At 37.9% G+C, this 20,820-nt stretch overlaps 1 protein-coding gene across 2 annotated transcripts in view; it reads right to left on the bottom strand.

The window, feature by feature from the left end:
* The window catches only part of mgat4c (mgat4 family member C), an 89,012-nt gene that overhangs the window by 28,248 nt on the left and 39,944 nt on the right, over positions 1 to 20,820 (bottom strand). For both annotated transcript variants that reach the window (XM_057348412.1, XM_057348411.1), the window contains one exon: positions 20,310 to 20,400. The gene's annotated coding sequence lies outside the window, so the exon portion shown is untranslated. The remainder of the gene's footprint in view (positions 1 to 20,309; positions 20,401 to 20,820) is intronic.

Below are 20,820 nucleotides of genomic sequence, written 5' to 3'. Positions count from 1 at the left end.
CACAAATCCTGCTTATCTGCAGCTGGGAATCCAGCCCTCCAATCCCACGAGTTCCACCAGCTAAGCCCAACCAACCGAGGGCTACAGAAAGCAGAGAATTCTGTCACACAGTTGGTAAACACTGTCAAAGCTCACCAATAAAAATACATGTCTGGGATCTCGACCGATTCTAAATTGACAGTTAACTTTGAATTTTACTTGTTATTCAACAAGTCATAAAATAATGCATGAGGACCAATATAAGAATCACAAGAGCTCTGTAAAATCCTTGCACAAACAGAATTTGTAAGGAAAATGTCAGGTTTCAAAATGTAAACATGCCATGTTTTGGGCACAAACAATCTCAGACCACAGCGACAAGAAAACAGGCTTACAGTCAGCGTTGGTCAGACTAAAGTCTTCTGTCTCAGAGGATTAGTGGAGGGTGCCAGGAGACGAGATCTGGATTTTGTTCATCACTTGCAGATGGTGGTCCATAATGAGTTTCTGGCCAAACAGTACATGGTAGATTTAAACGTCTCAGAGAAACGTTCCCTGGGCAGGACAGCCTGCCAGATTGCAAAGATGTTGAGTGGGAGCTCTTAGCTGTTGCATCTTGGCACAACAGGATCTTGCATTTTGTCACAAAAACATAATCTAATTGTGTAAATATCAGATATCGCTGACAGCAAGATCTATCTAATGCTAATGTTATATTTTTAGATTTAATTTCACCTCACATGCATATAAATCTTTGGATTTGTAACTGGAACTGTATTTATGTACACAATTTGACAAAACAATGAAAGATCAGGTGTTAATGGTCTAATGTGTCATTTTTTGGAGGATCTTTTGACAGAAATGCAATATAATCTATGTCTTCAGAGGTGTATAAGGTTGTTGTCACAATTCTGTCTGTGTTTTCCATGTTAGTGTGGACTTTTAGGCCCGGCTTCACAGACAAGGCTTAAGGCTATCCCAGCCTAAAATGAATGTTTGACCTGTCTTAACTGAATATAACTTGCCCAGAAATATCTTAAAATATATCAGTGACATTGTTTTGTCTCAAGATGCACACCATTAATGTTAATTCTTCTAAGGCATTTTATAAAAGCGACATAAATATCTTAATTCAACGAAGGCATAATCCTGGTTTGTTTCTTTTGAGTTCCTGTTTCTGTCTTGTTTTGTAGTCATTTGTAGTTCTTTTGGTCATTGGTTCCCTGTTAATTATCTCTCCAGGTGTATCTTGTACTTCATTTACTTTTCGTTTTTGTTCACATATGCCATGTTTGGTTCGATTAAAACGAGCTCTGGTGCAATTGCTCTGTTAGTGCGGTTTATTTGTGTAAGTGTGAACGCTGCCACCCGAACCCTGGTGCGCACCAAACAAGCGGACCGAGACCGATGAAAAGATGGGTCTCGGTCCACTTTCAAACTAACTCTGGTGGGGTTCAATTGAAATATGAACGCAACACGGACTAAAGGCATCAAACCGAACCAAAAACAGGAAGTGATAAGATACAACCCGAAAATGAAGTGATTTGGTAATATAAAAGGAGTGTTTATTAGATATGTGCACATAACGGAGGAATTCCTGGTGCCGTTTTGACTGCTTTAAACACTTCTGGAGGTCTTCGCGAGTTACAGGCTTGCTAAAAATAACCTCATATGCACAGGCATACACTGAGCATAGTATAACCCAACACACAGCATTGTTTTGGATGTCCGGTAAGTTTCGTTTTAAAATATAAATCATAAAAGCTGTCCAATCACGTTGCGACTTTACACGTAAGCGGTTAGGTTCGGTATCTTTAGGTTGGCTGTTAAAATGCCAGTCTGAACACTAAGCTAACCAGGACTACATTTTTAGATTTTTTCTTTTTTGGTCTGGACCAAAATAACCAAAATAACCAAACTACAAATATGTACGCACCCTAAAGACCTTACATAATGAAGCGTTACGTTAGAATGAGCTATTTCTATCTACATACACCACGGGTCCCCTTACATGGAATTCGCCATGTTGTTTCTACCATAGGTCTAAATGGACAAACTTGCCTTACAGAGCACGTTTCGTAACTACGTTATCTCCTACAGCAAAGAAGCGAAAACATGATGACATCTTAGTGCTGTGTCAGCTGCCCTAGTACTTCAAAAGGGAGGGGTGGAGTGAGCCGTTTGTTGCAATTCGCAACCTCACAACTAGATGCCGCTAACTCATACACTGGACCTTTAATTTGAGCTATTCTCACGATGTAAACTGGCCGGTGTCCCACTGAAATCACGCCGTAATTGAAGTGATTAAAAATAAGTTGATATACACAGATTATTGATTCGACACGGAGTCAGCACAGAAATAAAGTACTACTGTCGTATGTCCAAGATTTCATCTCTAAACATACATCACACTCCATTCTATTTGAATTTATCGCACCTCACTAAATCCAAACCATCTTCAATTTGTTCTCAAGGACTGATGGATTATTAAAAATGAACAGGCATAAATTATGAAAACGGTTCGTGGATTTTCATGGGTCGGGCTTTGATGACAAATGTTCTAGTTTCTTCTGTGTGTGATGATTATGACAAACTGGCATAATATCATAGATCACACCACCTACTCGAGTCTCACTCCTAATGATTTAAGCGATGACACAACATCTTAAACTATTGAGGTGGATGACGCACGTGACCGGGACTCAGCAGGTCTGATAAAAATGGCCCACATTTAAAGCATAACACAAGCCCATCATTGCCTCACTATATTGCTGTTTTAATTTTTGGCATCTGAAATGTGTTACGGAGGCGGCGAGAGTCTTTTTTTGGCATGTGTTTTATTTATCTGATTTCATGTTGATGTCTAAAGAAATATGGGGTTTATTAGTTTCCTGGTGCTTTGTGCTTCATTATTCTGCCATGACAGTTTAGTCTGGAGGAGGGAGGGGGGTGTTTTTCATTAAACGCTTGTATCGTCTCGGATGCTAATGGCGAACATGGAGAGAACAGGAAATTAAAACCTACATTGATACGTGAGCCGCAAAATAAAAGTCAAATTTTCAGCCACACTCTCGATTCATTTTATGCTACAATGCGAGCTGCGGATGGCCATATGTTTTCTCTGTTCTTTATTGATGAACTTGCAAAAGACAACGTGCTCGAGTTCAGCCTATTGACTCGGAGTCTGTCAGTGAGGATATTTTCATCTGCAGACTGACGCTATTCAGAGATAATCTAAAGGTATGAACCGCCATCTATTCTATTTTTCATGTGGCGTGGGGGGGGCACAATCACTTTCACACATTCATCAACTCAACAGTTTTTTTCTTTTTCATTACAGCTGATAGGAGAAGGAACACAAAACACATTTGGGCCCTCTGCACACCATAAAGAATATAATCAATTCTTTATTATTGCATTCGGGAGGCTTGAGGGCTGTCAGACTGGGGAAAATGATATTGCCAGAGACTAAGAGAAGATAAATTCACGTGTGGAGCTTTCGGTAATAGCAAACGGTATCAGACACTGTCCAGTCTACATGAGTGACAATACTGATAATGAATGACAGGTCGACAATGACCCGCGGCGCAACGCGTGTCGTTTCAGATGACAACGTGACAACATTCGGGGATAGCATGATAGTGGGATACAGATAGCTAGAACAGATATCAAACTATTTCCTGCGTTGAGATCTCCTGGGATTTCAAGAGAGCACATTAACCACCCCTCCAGACAGGTGGTAAATCCTCTTGACATGTTTATACTTATTTTATAGCCACAAAAAACACATTAAAGAATGACAGCAGGAGAGCCTGTATTTCAGCCGGGCTATATTTGTGCGGTGGCGGTCGCCATAGTGACCTGAAAGGTAGCATCTTTAGAGGAAGTTGCAGCAATGAAGTGGTGTCCACACGTCATGAAACAATCAAGTTGCGACTGTAAACATAGCCATGCTATTATTAATAATTAATAATTCATCGAACCAGCAATTGATCTAATCTCACATGTTTTACAGTAATTTCACCTTTTTTAAACTGGGTGATGGCGCAGCACAAAGGAATCAATATACTGAACAAGTAATGCTGACAACTTAATAGCAGTGCTATGCTAATCTATGGCTGAGAGTCGTTCCATTAAACTCAAATATGACTGCTTCAGGGCCCAACTTCTGTCATCAAACACTAAACATTAATTGGTTTATCAAAGGTTGATTACTCGATAGATAGGCTGTTGGAGTTTAATTGTGCCATTAAATGCTCTCACTAGAGCCCCGGGTTCAGGTAATGGATTTTGTCATTTGAATGAAAATATTATTTGGTGGTGGCTGGACTGATAAGAGCGTTGAGCATTGACACAATCCACAAAAGCACACGAGAACACATGCTTGTTCAAACAGTGATCATATTTAGCCATGGTTTGTAACTCTATATGACGCACTCTTTATTGTGGCACGCTCACGTGCTGGATTTGGCATTTGTTTCTGTTGTGAGACTGTGACGCATCAACAACGGCATGAGAAAGTTGGATGAGCACTGATGTAAAAGAGACCAAAAATAAAAACCAAAATCTAAGGTTATCCGTGCAGAACATATGCATACAAATGAGTTAGAATGTCATTTTACGGTTACGGAAAGCATTAGAAAACAAAGAACCAGTAGATTTTCTGCACATGAAACAATACTTAAAATGTCACTTTTAGAAATGTGTATTTGTCATTTACATGCAAAGTTAATTAAACTGAACTTTTATTTTATTGGTCCGTAGTGGAAAAAAAACTCTTCATTTTCCAGAACGATCTAATTTACCCCATAGTTTTAAAAATGAAGCAAACAACATATTGATGTTGGACTTGAATTGCAGTTTATCACATTCCAACTCATATTCCAATTTAATATCTTGTGGAGCGTCTGCCCTAATGCAGTTTCAAACCTACAAAATTCATTGTAGTACCAACAGTGCTTTTTTAAATGATCACTGGGTCATCCTCAGCACAATTATTTCAAACAATTGACCTTGAATCGTTGCTTCCAAACAACCATTCTTCCCTTCCATGCTTAATTAATCAGGACATCCACAGTAATTAATCTCACGGGAGAACTGATTATGTGGCATAAAGCAATGGGTTTGTGTTACACTGCTCTGTGGGCATCAATAACCAAATGTTAAATGAGTGGAAATGTGAAGAACAACACTTTCCTGATTCCTAATGGCTTTGGCTGCTGTCCAGGAAAATAAGGCTTTCTGGATAAATGAATAACTGCATGATATTTTTATATACAAGTGGTCATTTCTTTAGATTTTCTCTTTCTTTGGAATCTACGAGGTTAATTTATGGTATGCAGCATATTTTATGTGTAAAATAAACCATGGATAAAGATATATCACGGGTCATGTTTGCCAATGTGCTATACATTAACATTAACATGATCGATTTCATTTTTGTTTCTCGTCTGCATTGGAAAATAATTTCATTTGTTAACTTTCCAATTAATATAGTTTTTAAGTAATTTAAGCAAACTTTCTGTCCCTCACAATGATAAAGCTTGTCATATGGTCATCGAGTTTTAATTAAAAGTTTGAGTCTCTATTTCTGAAAGTTTGCTATGCCTTTCATAGAAATATTTCTCACACTACAAGGCAGGCCTTTATATTCAAATTTAAAAGGTATCGCATAACACAAACGAATTAATGTATAAAACAAAACCACACCCCCTAAAAAAAATTCAGGTAGCCATGCATGTTTTCCCAAAGTCTGTTTGTGAATGCTGCCGCAAAGTGTATTTAAAAAAGTGGTTGCAATTCCTCCCTGCCATTTAGTGTTTAAGTCAAACATGCCATGCAAATAAAAACAAACACTGGGAACAAAGGTTCAGCTTTCAGAAATTAGCATCTCGTGCGAGGTGCCAGCTGTGTTTGCTATCGCTAGAGAGCTGCGACGCAATGCTTGACAGTTGCATCTATCCGCTGCCATTCTGCCGACGCTGCAACGCTTCTGACCCTCACTGCCACAAAAGAACTACATGCACTTTCCATCTCCTCTGAGCGCCTTGCCTGTCAATCTGCCTATTCTGTCAATCTGATCTCTCCATTTGGCCCTGCCTTAGTGTCACTATGGTTTAGATTTCACAACAGGCGCATAACCTACAAAAAAAGCTTTATACCTTAAGCTACATTAAAGAGCAGTTGTGACGATTGCATTGGGAAATCGAATGTCACACTGGGCAGTCTTAAGAGAAGTTGTAAGTTTGTGCAAGCTTTTAACAGACTAACTGGGGTAACGGCCATCTGTACAGCACGAAATGTGCAGTCCAGGAAATGTTTTCTTTAAATGCTTTTTTTATATCTTTAAAGTTGGGAGCGTGTCAGTTAAAGAATTATGACAGAAGGAAAAAATGAAAAGCATCTAGTATTTGTCAGTATAAGTGAAGAGAAAGAAATATAATTTGGCCAATTTGACCATTTTTGCCACCAGTTGAACACACCATTTCAAAATTACGACTCTGAAACTCCTAATTTCAAACTAAGTGCATTAAAGCCACAATATGGAAGAATTTTGTTATGAAATATCCTAAAATCACTTGCACAGTGTGATATATTTCATGCAGTTGTGTACTTAAATTATCCAAAATGTTCCCAAGAATGTGCAAATCCAGAGAAATTCCTATTTAAAATAATGGCCCGTCCCTTGTCTCCCTTGTATTTGTTGCATATCAGTGACTTAATATCCTCTGCTCCGCACTACAGTTTCCGCTTGTAGAAACTACTGCAACACGCAAATGCGGAAGTGGTTATACAGCATCTGGGACGCTGCATTTGTTGTTCTGTTATTATGGATCACGATTACTCTTTGGCTAGTAAAGGAAACCCTAAAAAAGCGTAAACGTAGGCCAAATGAGGCAAGCAGACTTGTGGACAAACGAAGAAATAAAACAAGGATTAATATCGGCATGGCGTTTTCTAAATGGAGAGAGCTTCGCAACCAACTTGGACTCGACAGAGACTCCTCTCTCGCATGTGTTTTAATAGAACAGTGAGCACATTTTTATGTAGCCAATAACGTTACTTGTAAATGCTGTGGGTTCGTTCCAATTTACTTGTTAAATGACGACTGTATGACTGTTTTAAACAGGTAAAACTGTGTAGCATTACGCTACATAATCAATTGACAAAATCCAATATCAGTCGTGGGCTAACGTAGCATTACAGTCCACGTTTCTTGCAAGCTAATTCATTACGATGACATAAAATAAAATAATTCATCACCTCTTCCGTGAACATGATGGGCGTGAATGGTGAAAACGACATGTCCCACAATTCCACTCTCCTGCATAATGTCATTTAGCTTCGCCTTTTGTTGTTGTTTCGAAAGTGCGCCATCTAGCGGTCCAAATATTCCATATTGTGGCTTTAATACTCTGGCAAAGGAATGGAAAATGAATTGCAGTCTATAGCACCCTTTGGGAAATAAACCATGTTTGCCAAAGACTTCAGGAAAACAACATTAGTGTAATATAACCCAACTCGAAAGCAAACCCCCTGAATGCTATAGATAAGGAATGTAAAAAATAAGCCGAATGCACAGAGGCAGGTTGCCAAAAGCAACCTTAGCAAGTCAGAAATTGCAGACTGGATGAAATGCTATATGTCTTTGTAGCTGAACACTCCATGGATGGATCCAAAGCTCGAAGTCTAGTGAAAAAGAGAAACGTTAGATCCAGTAGACACACACACACATAGACACACATAGACACTTTCCCACCACTGCTGCATTTGAAATTCATTTTGACTCTCCCTCTGTACAAAGTCTCACATTTATTTTTTAGCTCTTTGCCTGTGAAGCGTAAGAACGTTCAATGAGAATTCATTTCAAGCCCCAGCACTGTTGAAACCTATTTCTCAGACTGTGTTTACACCCGTACAACCCTGATAAAGATACTTTTATCATCTACCTCCACTTACCCCAGACTGTGTTGAAGACAAACATCCTGTCCCAGTAATCCAGACGTGCCAAATACTTCATCGGTAATTGCAGACATGTGCAAGGTCATTTAACATAGATCTCTATGGGCATGTCTCACTTTTAACATGGTGCTTGCTGTGATACACTTGATTGCTTTCTGCTGACTGATCTGGAAGTGCTTCTCTGCCCTCCTGGCTCAACCGTAGCCTCTTTTGCACACGCGGTGACTCACCGGTCATGGGGACTTCTCGCTCTCTCCTCATCACTGTCAACCCTGTAATAGCCCCGGGTGAGGACACGAATGCTATCTATGCACAGCTTGCAGGGTGGCCTGAGGCTGTGTTTTAAAAAGAGGTCACAGGTTATCTCTGCTTGCCTTGTCCATGTATCTGATACGCAAACAGGTCTGGGATTGAGGAGTTGCGGGGGAGACTCTCGGATAAACCAATCACGGAAACCCTTTAAAACTCAATCTTTATTGACTTGCTGCTCAGAAAGGCTTAAACAGTGGCTATCGCTCATCTCTATTAAATAAGCACACCACAGGGCACTTTTAAGTAAAAGGAGTTTTTTAAGGCTACGCAGGAGATGGTGCTATCATCTCACATTTATTGTAAATCAGATAACTAACAGACATTAAATACCGTCTTTCACAGCAAGCGTGTGTATAGCCTTGCATATGAGCAATCGGATAATGTTAAGCCACATTAACGAAATGTAAAAAAATAGTGGGGGGCAAAAATGGAGCACCTTTTCTGCTAGGAAGAAACATAATAATGCATAGCTCGAATCAGCTGAGTTCTTCTCTATATTATAAGATGTGGGTTCCCTGGGAGCTGCTGTATGTTATCAGCGCTCATCAAAGGCACTGTCAAGAAAATGTAAAACTGGGACTTTCCGAAGCTGTCGCAGACGCTCTGCACATTTAAATGAGACAGCCTTATTAATTCTTCAAAAGCTCGGCAGCTTCCCTTTCTCCACCTTGACTAATTTTGGTACGTTTAGGAACAATGAAAACTGTCACCCTCAAAAACCCACACGGATGGACGCCGGTCCACTCCAGAATGCTGTCCATTTCTGTATTTATACCTGCAGGAGCAGATGGGAAATTTATAGATTTACAGTATAGAGGTTTGTATCATGTCCAGAAATACTGTATATCTTCATCTATACTGTAGATGTTATTAAAAACGTTATGTGATTGATGGCTTGTCCATGTCCGCTTCATGATAATATATTAATAGGAATCCTTAAAGGTCCAGTGTATGAAATTTAGCGGCATCTAGTGGTGAGGTCGCTCACTCTTCCCTTTCGAAGCACTACAGTGGCTGACACAGCACTAAGATGTCATCACGTTTTCACTTCTTTGCCAAAGGAGATAAAGTTTTTACAAAATGTAGAGCAGTTTATTCGTTTGGGGCTACTGTAGAAACAACATGGCGAATTCCATGTAAGGGGACCTGCTGTGTATGTCGATAGAAATAGCTCATTCTAAGAAAATAAAAACATAATGCTTCATTATGTAAGGACTTTACACACCTCTGAAGACATAGTTATGTATATTATATTTCATTTCTGTCAATAGATCCTCCAAAACATTACACACTGGACCTTTAAACAACAAGGTATTTAATCTGTAGTCATAGATATTAAAAGAAATTGAGATTTCTGAATAATTAAGCTTTCTATTGATGTATGGCTTGTTAGGATAGGACAATATCTGGCGGAGATACAACCATTTAAAACTCTGGAATCTGAGGTTGCAAAAAAATCAAAATATTGAGAAAACTGCCTTTGAAGTTGTTAATCAGAGGCACTGTAGCAGGCCACCCACTCACAAAAATAAAGTCTTTATATATTTACAGTAGGAAACTTACAAAATATCTTCATGGAACATGATATTTACTTAATATCCTATGGATTTTTGGTATAAAAGAAAAATTGAACATTTTGACCCATACAATGTATTTTTGTCTTTTACTAAAAATGTTTCCGTGCTACTTAAGACCGGTTTTTGTGATCCAGGGTCACATATAGCGCTTTTTACAATTTTCATTGTTACAAAGCAGCTGTACATGAAACATATTGACTATAAGCCAAACATTAAAGTTATACGTGTATAAGTTAGTTAAACCAAAAAAAAGTGAACACACACAGAATACAGACACACACACACAGGTTCATAAACACCCACATGCATAAAACACAACACCACACGCACAGAATGTTACATTTTAAAGTTATATTAATGAATACGAAAACTTTACATTCTTAAGTTGATATCAGCAGCCCCCGGTCAGGCAAACAGTGCAAAACAGTATGCAAATGGTGGCAAGGAACCTAAAACTCCAATGGGAAAAAAAAACCTCGGGAGAACCCAGGCCCAACCAGGGGAACCCGTTCCCCTCTGGCAAAAACTGCAGCATCTCTACAAGCTCGACTAGGCTAAATAAAAAGAAAAGAAACATATAAACATATAATTTTGTATGTATATATATATTTTTTTTATTTATTTTTATTTTGTTTCAAACAAACTGTTTATAATAAGGCAGGGGACAGCCAAAATAATTCCACGCCTCAGTTCTAAGACAATATCAAGCAAATATCTCATTACATGGGCAAGAAATTCCAATAAAGCTCATTGAAAGAACATTAACCCGCCTGGATTACAAAGCAAATACGGAAAGTGTGGCGTCAGCATTTCCTCTGAGCTCCCTGTGATGCCAAGATTTGTTCAAGCCATCACGGTCATTTAAAATAATATCTGTCACCATTACGACGTGTGTCTTATTCAATTTAAATGGAAATGGAGCAGTCCGGGAGTAAAGAAAACAGTGGAGAGTAGGTTGACTTTGAGGAGAGCTACAAATTAGAAAATAAGGTCATTAAATTGGAGAGATCACTTGTCAATACGCATTTAAATAAATATCTGCGGTCTGTTTATCATCCACGAAGGACAGTGCAGCGAGAGAGGGGGCTGTTGCATATTCATCGTACAGTACAAGTAGCTGTGCTCTCTCTGTCGGATATTAAAACAGAGAGGTCAAATGAATATGGAGAGATGTAGTCGTGACCTCTTTTTTTTGGAACAGAAACAAACCTTTTTCATTGTACATGAAAAACATACTAGGCAACATGTGGGCTTAGTTTAATAAGGAAAGTGAGCACAATGTTGTTGGTTCTTTTTGCATTATTTTTCATATTTGCCTAGCTGCAGAGTTGTATTTTCTGACATGAGACATCAAAGCTCTCATTATCTTAATTAGATATACTTCAGAATCTATTAGCCTCAGCTGTTTTGCACATCTAAGGATGATTGTAAATGTGCTATCGAAAACAGATTTTGAAATGCAAATGTTGAGGCAATAATTGATATAATTTATAGATTGATAGACTTTAGTGCACTAGTGTGGTATTAGTTGCTCATTAGAAATTTCCAAAGGAGTCTCAAGCTAATACTAACTAGATGGATATTTTATCCCTTGCTGCAAAACTATTGTAAATAAATCAAAATAATCTAAATAAAATGTCATGTTTAATGTATGAAATATAATAATCTTTAATTGTTGATGGAATACTGTTTGATTGACATATTGTAGAAACTCCATTTGTTAATAACCACTCATAGCAGATGGCTAAATTCATATCTTCCACCAGCGCACAAGCCCTACTTTCCAAACACTCACCCCTGGGATCACCACATTTACACAATCAATCTCCAAAGACTGTCCCACGGCAAGAAAATGCTGTTTTTACCAATCAGGGAGTCTGAAGGGTGGCCAGCATTGGAGCTTGGGTGGATAATCCTTGGATCGAGTCTCATTGGGCAAGGGCCAGCCAGCCGCCAGATGGTTTTGGGCAGCCAGCCCGGTCAATCCCCACACTCTGGAGGTCAACATCTAGTTGATGCCAGAGGTCAGAGTAGAGAGGGATTCACTGTAACTATGGGTTGTGCCCAGCGGTACCTGAATCTACAACAAATTATGTAAACGCTGTTTTAATACTGTGAAGAAAAGGCTTTCGACAAGATGAGAAATGCTGCATGGTGTTCAAAATAAAATTTTGAGTCATTTGTGAGTGTTTGTCTGCATAAAAAGTAGTGAGAAATTAAACTAAACAAGAACATACTCGTTTTTACATTTATTTGTACTAAAGTATTTAAAAGTAAAAAGTTCCTTTAATTTATGAAATCCACTGATAAAATCGAGGAAACAGTAAGATTTTCTCATTTACAAAATTGTATGCAACTGATGCAACTGTGTAAATCTTCTCAAAGACGTGAAACGTGATGGGTGAAATTGTTAAATGATAATTCAGCTGCATGTTATTTTGTCGTTTTTATAACACTTAAGTATACAGTCATTTATAATGATTGGTAACTAAAATCTAATTTATCTTTAGCGATAGTTATTGTATATTTTATTATAAAAACACAATGCTTTAAGTCAAAAAATCAAACATTTTTATATTGTAAAAGTAAAATTTTCATTAACATTCTCTCTGATTTGTAATCTTAAGACGCAGTTTGATTATTTATGTATTTATTTTTATTAGAAGATTTATGCATGTACAGTGTGTTGTACTTTCAAGGTTTTTAAATGGAATTGTAAGGAGTAAAAAAGAATTTATTTTATATTTTTCTTCTGGAAATGGAATTAAGTTAAAGTATAACTATTTAATATTACAGTTTCAATATTAAACCCTAAAATAATAATATGTAATTACAATAATATAAAAAATATTTCATATTTTATTTTTTAAATATATTTCTTATTTTAATATATTATTTTTTATATATTTAAATAATATTTAAAATACAATTACTCAAGTATTTGCCCTTTATACGGTTGGTATGCTTTCAAACAAATCACCATACACCGTTAGAGTACTTCACTGAAGTGATAAAATGAATGTATAAAAATCTACATTACACCATTGACACATTGGCTCTTGTAATAAGAATTAATTTGATTACAATTACAAAGCCTATTTTATTTCTGCATTCTATTCCCGTTTCACCATATGTAACTGTTTTGCCAAATCTTTGCTCTCTCTCTCTCTCTCTCTCTCTCTCTCTCTCTCAAACACGTTTTTCCTCTCCGTTTCTCACCTCTGTCCTTCTAACTCTTCCATGCTCTTTCCACAACTTTCCTTTCACCCCGTGATCCACTCTGAAGATCTGTCTCTCTCTTCTTGTCATGTCTTATCTCTGGGGAATTTCAGGGTTTTGCTGCAGAATTCCTGGCCGTCAGCATCAGCGCTCCACTGGAAAGCGTAGCCATCTTCTCAATAACAAGAGAGATGTGCTTATTTTCATGACCTTTATTGGCTGTTTTCGCTTCAATCCACTGCGCAGTCACTCGCCGGTTTGCCATAATTACTTTTGCAGATAGAGGTGAGGCGGTGCACTGGCATCATATGAGGCACTCATACGCTGTCTGCATTTTCCAGCATACAGATTGGAGTGCTGCCATGAGGTTAGACAAGTGACTTCAAATGGTGTTTCCTACATGAGATGGTTTGATTTGAGGGATGAACAATGGAAGGGAATGTATTTTAACCATGCCAAATTGTGATAAATCACTGGCTATACAATTTAACTTGCAAAATGTTTTAAAATAGGGCTGTGACCACTGTCATTTATTTACACGCCTACTTTCAATGTAAATTACACTTATGATAGGATGGAGCTTTTTTGTTTTACAAAAGTCAGGGCTATTTAACTACCGCAATAATGTTGGGTTATTACAGCAGAAATTTATTCAGAAGTGATGATTGTGAGCATGTTATATTGATAATAACAGCAATTATTTATTAAAGTAATGCAATATAGCCTGCCATGTCTATCATGTTAGAGAACATTTTTAAAGGGATAGTTCATCCTAAAATGAAAAATACTCGGGTTGTTTCAAACCTGTATAAATTTCTTTGTTCCAATGAACACATTCATTCCAATGAATATTGTATTTTGTTGTTCTGTTGAACACATAATGAGATATGTTGAAGAATTTATGAAAACAAAGAGTTCTCGGGCACCTTTGACTACCATTTAATTCTTCCAACTATAGTAGTCAATGTCCCGGAACTGAAAATTACTAACATTCTTCCAAATATATTTCTTTGTGTTCATCGGAACAAAGTAATTTATACAGGTATGAAATTACATAAGGGTGAGTAAATGAATTTTTGGGTGAACTATCCCTTTAAGTATAGACTATGTGAGATTACGGTTGTCTGCTTCATTCACATTCATCTACCATTCAGAACTGACCTGCTGGATGGAAAAATGCGGCATATAAATTACATTAAGCCCAGACTTCTGTGTTTGCATAATTCTAAAACAACAAGGAGAAGATGTGCAAATAAAATGCACAGTTTATTTAAAAAATGTATATGTGTTTTGGGATTTACTTGCCATATGCAAATGGGAACATTTTGAATTTGAATCTGCACCAAAGCATTATTTCAAAATCTCAACCATTCATTGACACCGGAGCTGATCTCTGAATTGGCAATTATGTTAAATACCTGTCTGTGAATAGACGCACCGAACTGTGAAACACACTTTTAATTGTGACCTGGAGAACACTTAGGCAATTTTAAATGTCATCACAGGTCAAAAAAAGAAAGAAATTCAAAATAATTCCTAACGAAACCAAAAAATGAGTGAGAGTGTAGCAGCACAACACAACATAGGGACCTGCTCCCTCCCCAACAAGCCCAGGGGCGTAGCTCTCACAACAAAGAACAAGAGTTTCTGAAGAATGCAATTCTTTCTCCTTCCTATCCCTACTCATGTACCCTACTCACATTCAGCCCAAACCCCTGCTCTGGGATCTGAGCATCGTTCCCTGATGTCTCAAAACATAAGTCTGTCTCAATATCACCTTTCTTTCTTTTAATTTTCTAAGAAATGCTGATGCTGACTGCCTCGAGACGATCGTGGACCAAACCATTTTCCATACAGGTATATGCCTAAAGCCAAAACCCAGAGTGTGTGTGTTTTTGAGAAACTGCCTCTGCAGCTTTAGCTGCGGTGAAAAGCAGCTCCAGTGGATTTTCGAGTAAATTCTGTCTGCCAATGAGACCTTTTGATCATCTGCCAGGTGATGACAGACAATCTGCATTAATCTCTCTCGTTCTCTTCATCTCTAGCTCTGACTCCTTCCAAGCAGAGCGCAGCGAGCGAGGCTCATCAGTTTGAAGAATGAAATGACGGTGCGTGGGATTTCTTTGTGTCTTTTCGGTTTTGAGGTCTTATTCTGTCATTGTACGTCATTGTTTTTAGGAAAACTGGATTACGTCAGCAAGGCTGAGTCAAAGTTGCTGAAAAAGAACAGGGCAATAGGGTCAGACAACGCTCTTGTTAGTATGTTTGAGCTGGAAATAGACAATAGTGGGACGGAACACTGGCCTACATGGTTCTGTGCAATGTGAACGATCTCTGTTGTGATCTGTGCACTTTATTCCATAAAACTTTGAAAACTTTATCAGCACGGATCGATATCGACTTTTCCCTGCAGTTTCCCAAACAATAAAAAAGGCCAAACTTAAATGTTAACCGTTATCTACTGTACTTTCAGCCAAAAATAAAAAACTGGGCTTCAACAAGCAAAATAATGGTTTAGTCATACGTGTGAATAGATGTGCCAAAAAAGCATTTCATATCAGTGAAAAAATTCCACCTACGAGTTTCTGAAATGTCAAAACCAGACATAGAAAACAGACTAAATATTGCCGATCGCAATATTAACACATTCAGTGAAATGTTTTCTCTAACCTTGGAAAATCCTCCCCTGAGGACCAAAGTGAAACAACATCACATTACGTGATATTGTCTGAGCTGCGCAGAGGAGAAAAGGCAAGAAAAAATCTGTCTGTTTGTCTTCCGTCACCAGATTAGCCCGAAGGATGCAAACGGTCCTTCTGACACATGCAGGCACACGTTCATGTTTCAAACAGGCCCTGTCAGGGCAGACTGACCCCTGGCAGATGGTGCGTATCACATGTCTCACCTCAGAATTATCAGCATGAGAGTTGTCACTATTAAGCAGACCTGAACTACTCGCCCCTGTCTCAATGTCCAGGTGCGAGTGTGAAAGGACAGAAGTGTAACTTTTGCCTTTAATAGAATATGAAATCCACATGTATAATGTTATCCTTTGTATGAAAGACATTATTTGAAATGCTGTTTTAATGCTCTTGCTATACCACGACATTTCAAAGCAATAATGGAGAGATTTTTAGCGAATAAAAAAGTTTATTAACGTATCGGTTTGTTTCTTGCACAAACCTACAGTATCATTAGACTTTGAATATGTTGTCATATGGGCCATTTTTATGATTTTTATGAGGAAATAACTGTTTTTGTATGTCAAGAGTTTCTCCAAAAATTCAAAATTTTTGGGTGAACTTGTCTTTACAAACACAGCTGTCATCTCCGAAAGATCTGCCTCTGCCCAGAGCACACAAACATTATGCCGATTTCTCTCCACACTTCCAGTCACAGCTAACAGCTGTTGATGAACGAGAAGCGACGGCTTGTGATGGCGCTTCTCCATTAGAAAAACATAACCAGCTGTTATTTGGAAAGGGGATGGTGGGCTTATTACTGTGATTTCCAGCGGGAGTAGCTCTCCTGTTCGGCTGATTATTTTGCGTGGCTGAGCTTCTGCAGGGGAGGTACGTGTTTTGTGTCTCTGACAGATAACAGCATTTTGCTTTCACCAAGGTCTAAAGACAAAGGACAAAATACTTTGCACCTTGGTGGGAAATTGTTGGAATTTGTAGAGTCTGGAAACAGCCATGAGTGAATTTTATGTAGCCAAGAATGGCCATACGGTTTCAGGTCCGAAATGCAACTGCTCAATTTGTCATTTTGTAATTTTGTGAGGTAAATGTTACTTTGCAAGACTACGACTTAGATCAGTGAGGTCAAGACCGCTAACCTAAAACAGGTGACATTTAGGGGATACAGCTTCATGCATCACGGATAAAAGAACATGCCCTGAGAGATATCTAATCTAATAAGACATTTCAGCTTTTACAATAAGAGTCATGAGAGAATACGTCCTGAGAGTAACTCTGAAGTTGTCAGCATTACACAGCGATAATTAAGATGTTGCATTTTACTGCAAGCACTGCATCTATTAGCATCAAACTATAAGGTAGAGAGGATAGAATCTACTGTTAAATATATGTAGAGACAAGTATTCTGTCTGGTCATCCACAATTCACTTCAACTTTTAGCCTAAACATTACTGTCTTATATGGCAAAATAAATATATGTGTTTCGGCCAAAGTAAACATTTTCTGTAAAACAAAATAGCTAAAATATCTTCCTATTTAAATAAAACACATTTTCAGAATATGTGACATTTATTTACCAACCTTTATGTTAAAGGGATGGTTGCCCAAAAATGAACATTCTGTCATTTACTCATCCTCTTGTCATTTCAAACCTGTATGACCTCTGCAGAACACAAAAGAAGATATGTTGGTAACAAACCACGGAGGTACCCATTCACTTCTATTGTACAGACACAAAACCAATGTCAATGGGTACCGCCATTGTTCAGTAACATATCTTCTTTTGTGTTCTGCAAAAATGAAATGACAAAATTTTGGGGTGAACTATCCCTTTAAAGTGCGTCATGATCTAAACACACTATAAACTCTATAAACACAATATATACATATAAAAACTATACAGTATTCTGTATGCACATATAGTAAAAATGATCAAATATATCATGCAGGAAATCATAGCTGATATAAAATAAATTCTTATTTGGACATTTTAAAATGTACATGTACAGTATTTTACCGTACGGAATGCATCTTAAACCACTGCAGCACAAAATCTTGCAATTTTTTAAAATTACACTCCCTAGTTTTCAACTCTCAATCCATGGATTTAACATTGCAGTATGAGGTAAACCCTTCAATCACTGCAGACGGTAGACAGACAGATATCTTGGCTGACTTTGCTGCGGGTGTAATACCCTGAGCTGTTCCTGCACTCTCCCTGCTTTAGAATCAGAGCACATGGCACAGGATCGTGCTGTCCTGGATCAGGAACAGCTGTTTGAATGAATCTTTAATGTTCACTCACATCCGTGTTTTCCTGTGCCAGCTGCACATCTGTACTGGCGTTTTTCACAATTTTAAGTGCCTTACACTCATTAGCCCTTGACGCTCACTCTTCTGGCGGCCTGCTATATGTTCAGTTCATCTGCTTAAATTTACTGTAAATGTGTCTCTTGTAGGTAAAAATATGGTGGAATTATGCATGTCAAGACAATAGGCAGTTAGCGGCTGTCCCATTCAGGGGCAACTTCAGGGGAACTTAATTATTTTTTTTAGAGATCATTTCAAAATGTTTCTTTTTTCTAAATTTACTATTTAGAGGTACCTGTGTGTGTTTAGGTAAAATGATCATTTTTGTTTCATTCTGTATACTACTAACAATATTTTTTTACCAAATATTAAATACAAATATTGTTTCTGTTTGTTTTTATTTACAGAAAATTAAAACTAGAGAAACATGTCACAATACTGCAAAGAAAACAAGTTCCTATTCACTTTTAAGCAATACAACAGTAATATTTAGTATTTAGGAAAAAATCATTTGTTAATCTTGATTTTTATCACAGTTTTCATTTGTCTTGTCATGCTGTCAGTCTCACATTGCTGTTCGGTGACTTTATGTTTGATTTTATTGAAATTCAACAGACACTAGACTTGAATGGCCATAATACATCTAGAAATGCTGATAAAATGAACATTTAGAATGGCCTCTTTATTTTTCTGCGTCTGTTTACTGCGTACATGTGTATGAATAATTTTTATAGAATAATTCATGGATAATATTGATTGATTGATATTGATAGTGATACTAATGCATTTCTTGTCTTATCTCACCAAGGGCACCAGGTCTGAGCTGGAACCCCCTTGGAAAAGTATGATGAAAAATGTGCACGGCTTTCACCTATGTCCAACAGTAGCTATAGAAATTAGCTTACAAATTACAAGCAAGACTAACAGTTTACCCATTCAAAGCATAAACTACACTTATTTAACAACTTCCTTAAAAAATGCAAACTAGAAGTTGTCATTTATTGCTAATTTACTGCATCGTGGTCCTTGATATTCTGAAATATGTATTATTTACATTTACATTTAGTCATTTAGCAGATGCTTTTATCCAAAGCGACTTACAAATGATGTAAACAATAGAAGCAATTAGAATAACATAAGGACAACACAAAGCATAAGTGCAGTAAAACTGGTCTCATATAGCCTACCGCAGTATACAAAGCTACGTTTTCTTTTGATAGAAAGATTAGAAAATAAGTTTTCAGCCGATTCTTAAAGATGGCTACAGAATCTGCTCATCTTGTAGCAGCGGGCAGATCATTCCACAAATGTGGAACAGATCCAGAGAAGGTACTTGAGAGGTATTTTTACCCTTTTTGGGATAGCACTACAAGACGTTCTTTTGCAGAGCTTATCTGGCGGGTACATAAGTCTTTATTAGCGAGTGAAGATATGGGGGTGCCGCCGAACCAGTGGTGGTCTTGTAGGCCAATAGCAGAGCTGTGAATTTGATGCGAGTGACTATAGGGAGCCAATGTAACTTAATGAAGAGAGGAGTGACGTGTGCTCCCTTTCGGTTCATTGAAGACCACTCTTGGTGCTGCATTCTGGATAATCTGTAGAGGTTTGGTTGTGCAAGCTGGGAGTCCAGCCAGTAGTGCATTGCAATAGTCCAATATTCTGATATAATGCTGTAGACAGAAATTTTCTAGCTTGCTGCTAATACTATATCTAATGCAAGAACTTACAAAACTAATTCTCTTTAAAGTTAACGGCTTCAGTAAACACAGACTTTCTACTGTACCACTAATATTATACCTAATGCAAGAGTGAACAAAAGTACTTTTAAAAAAGATAATGGCTTCTATAAATAGAGATTACCTACTTTACCTCTAATGCTACATTTTCAAACTGCATATCTGTAGAAGTCGAACACTTACCCTGACAGTTGAGTGTATAAAGTATATGAGAGCATCTCAAAATGCATTACCTGTCTGTTACCTTTTATCATAATTACAGTACCATGTTTAATGTCAACTTAAATACCGCAATAATCAGCATCACAAAAGAGGTCTACATTTCTTGCGGTTGCTGCCAGAGATTGTACGGATAAAAGTCTGCGTCTGGTTGCACAAAGCAGCAGATCCTCTGGACTTCTCCCACCCCTCTTTTTGCAAATAACACTGATGATGATAGACTTACGACTGTGCAGTGCTTGGAATTACAGACATAAATAACAAGGACAAATAAAAAGACACTAAATGACACTTACCTGTTTGTGGGATTCAGATGGGTTCTCAGGAAGGCGCCTTGTGGTTTGAGAAAACGACGATCAATGAATCCATAAGAAGACCGTTTTATCTCTGCAAAACAAACATGAGAACGTTGCTCATTTGGAGACAAGCTTGTGTGCGTGTGTGTGTGAAGAGTGCGATAGGGAAATCTTCCTGTTGAGAATACTATTTCCAATTTTTCCACATTGGAGGGGAAAGCCGTGGGTGCTCTAGGGACTAGGGTTCATATGAAACGTCAAAGAACTCTCTCTCCCTGCACAGAAGTGCATTATGGGATACCACAGTGCTCACACAGAGGAGGCCTAATTGGCTCTCAATGAAGGGCCATAACCATATATCACATACACTGTGCCTAAGCTCGCAGTATCACTGCCGCCGTTAGTATCCCAAATCATTCAGAGACCTGGACACAAATATTAACAGGAATGACATGTTTATACAGGGCCGAGAGATAAACAGCTGCAGTCCTGTTCATAGACACACAAGTGA

The sequence above is a fragment of the Triplophysa rosa genome, linkage group LG12 (genome assembly GCF_024868665.1).
Source record: "Triplophysa rosa linkage group LG12, Trosa_1v2, whole genome shotgun sequence".
NCBI lineage: Eukaryota > Metazoa > Chordata > Actinopteri > Cypriniformes > Nemacheilidae > Triplophysa > Triplophysa rosa.
The sequence above is the reverse complement of the archived record's forward strand: the minus strand, read 5'-3'. Positions and strand labels throughout refer to the sequence as shown.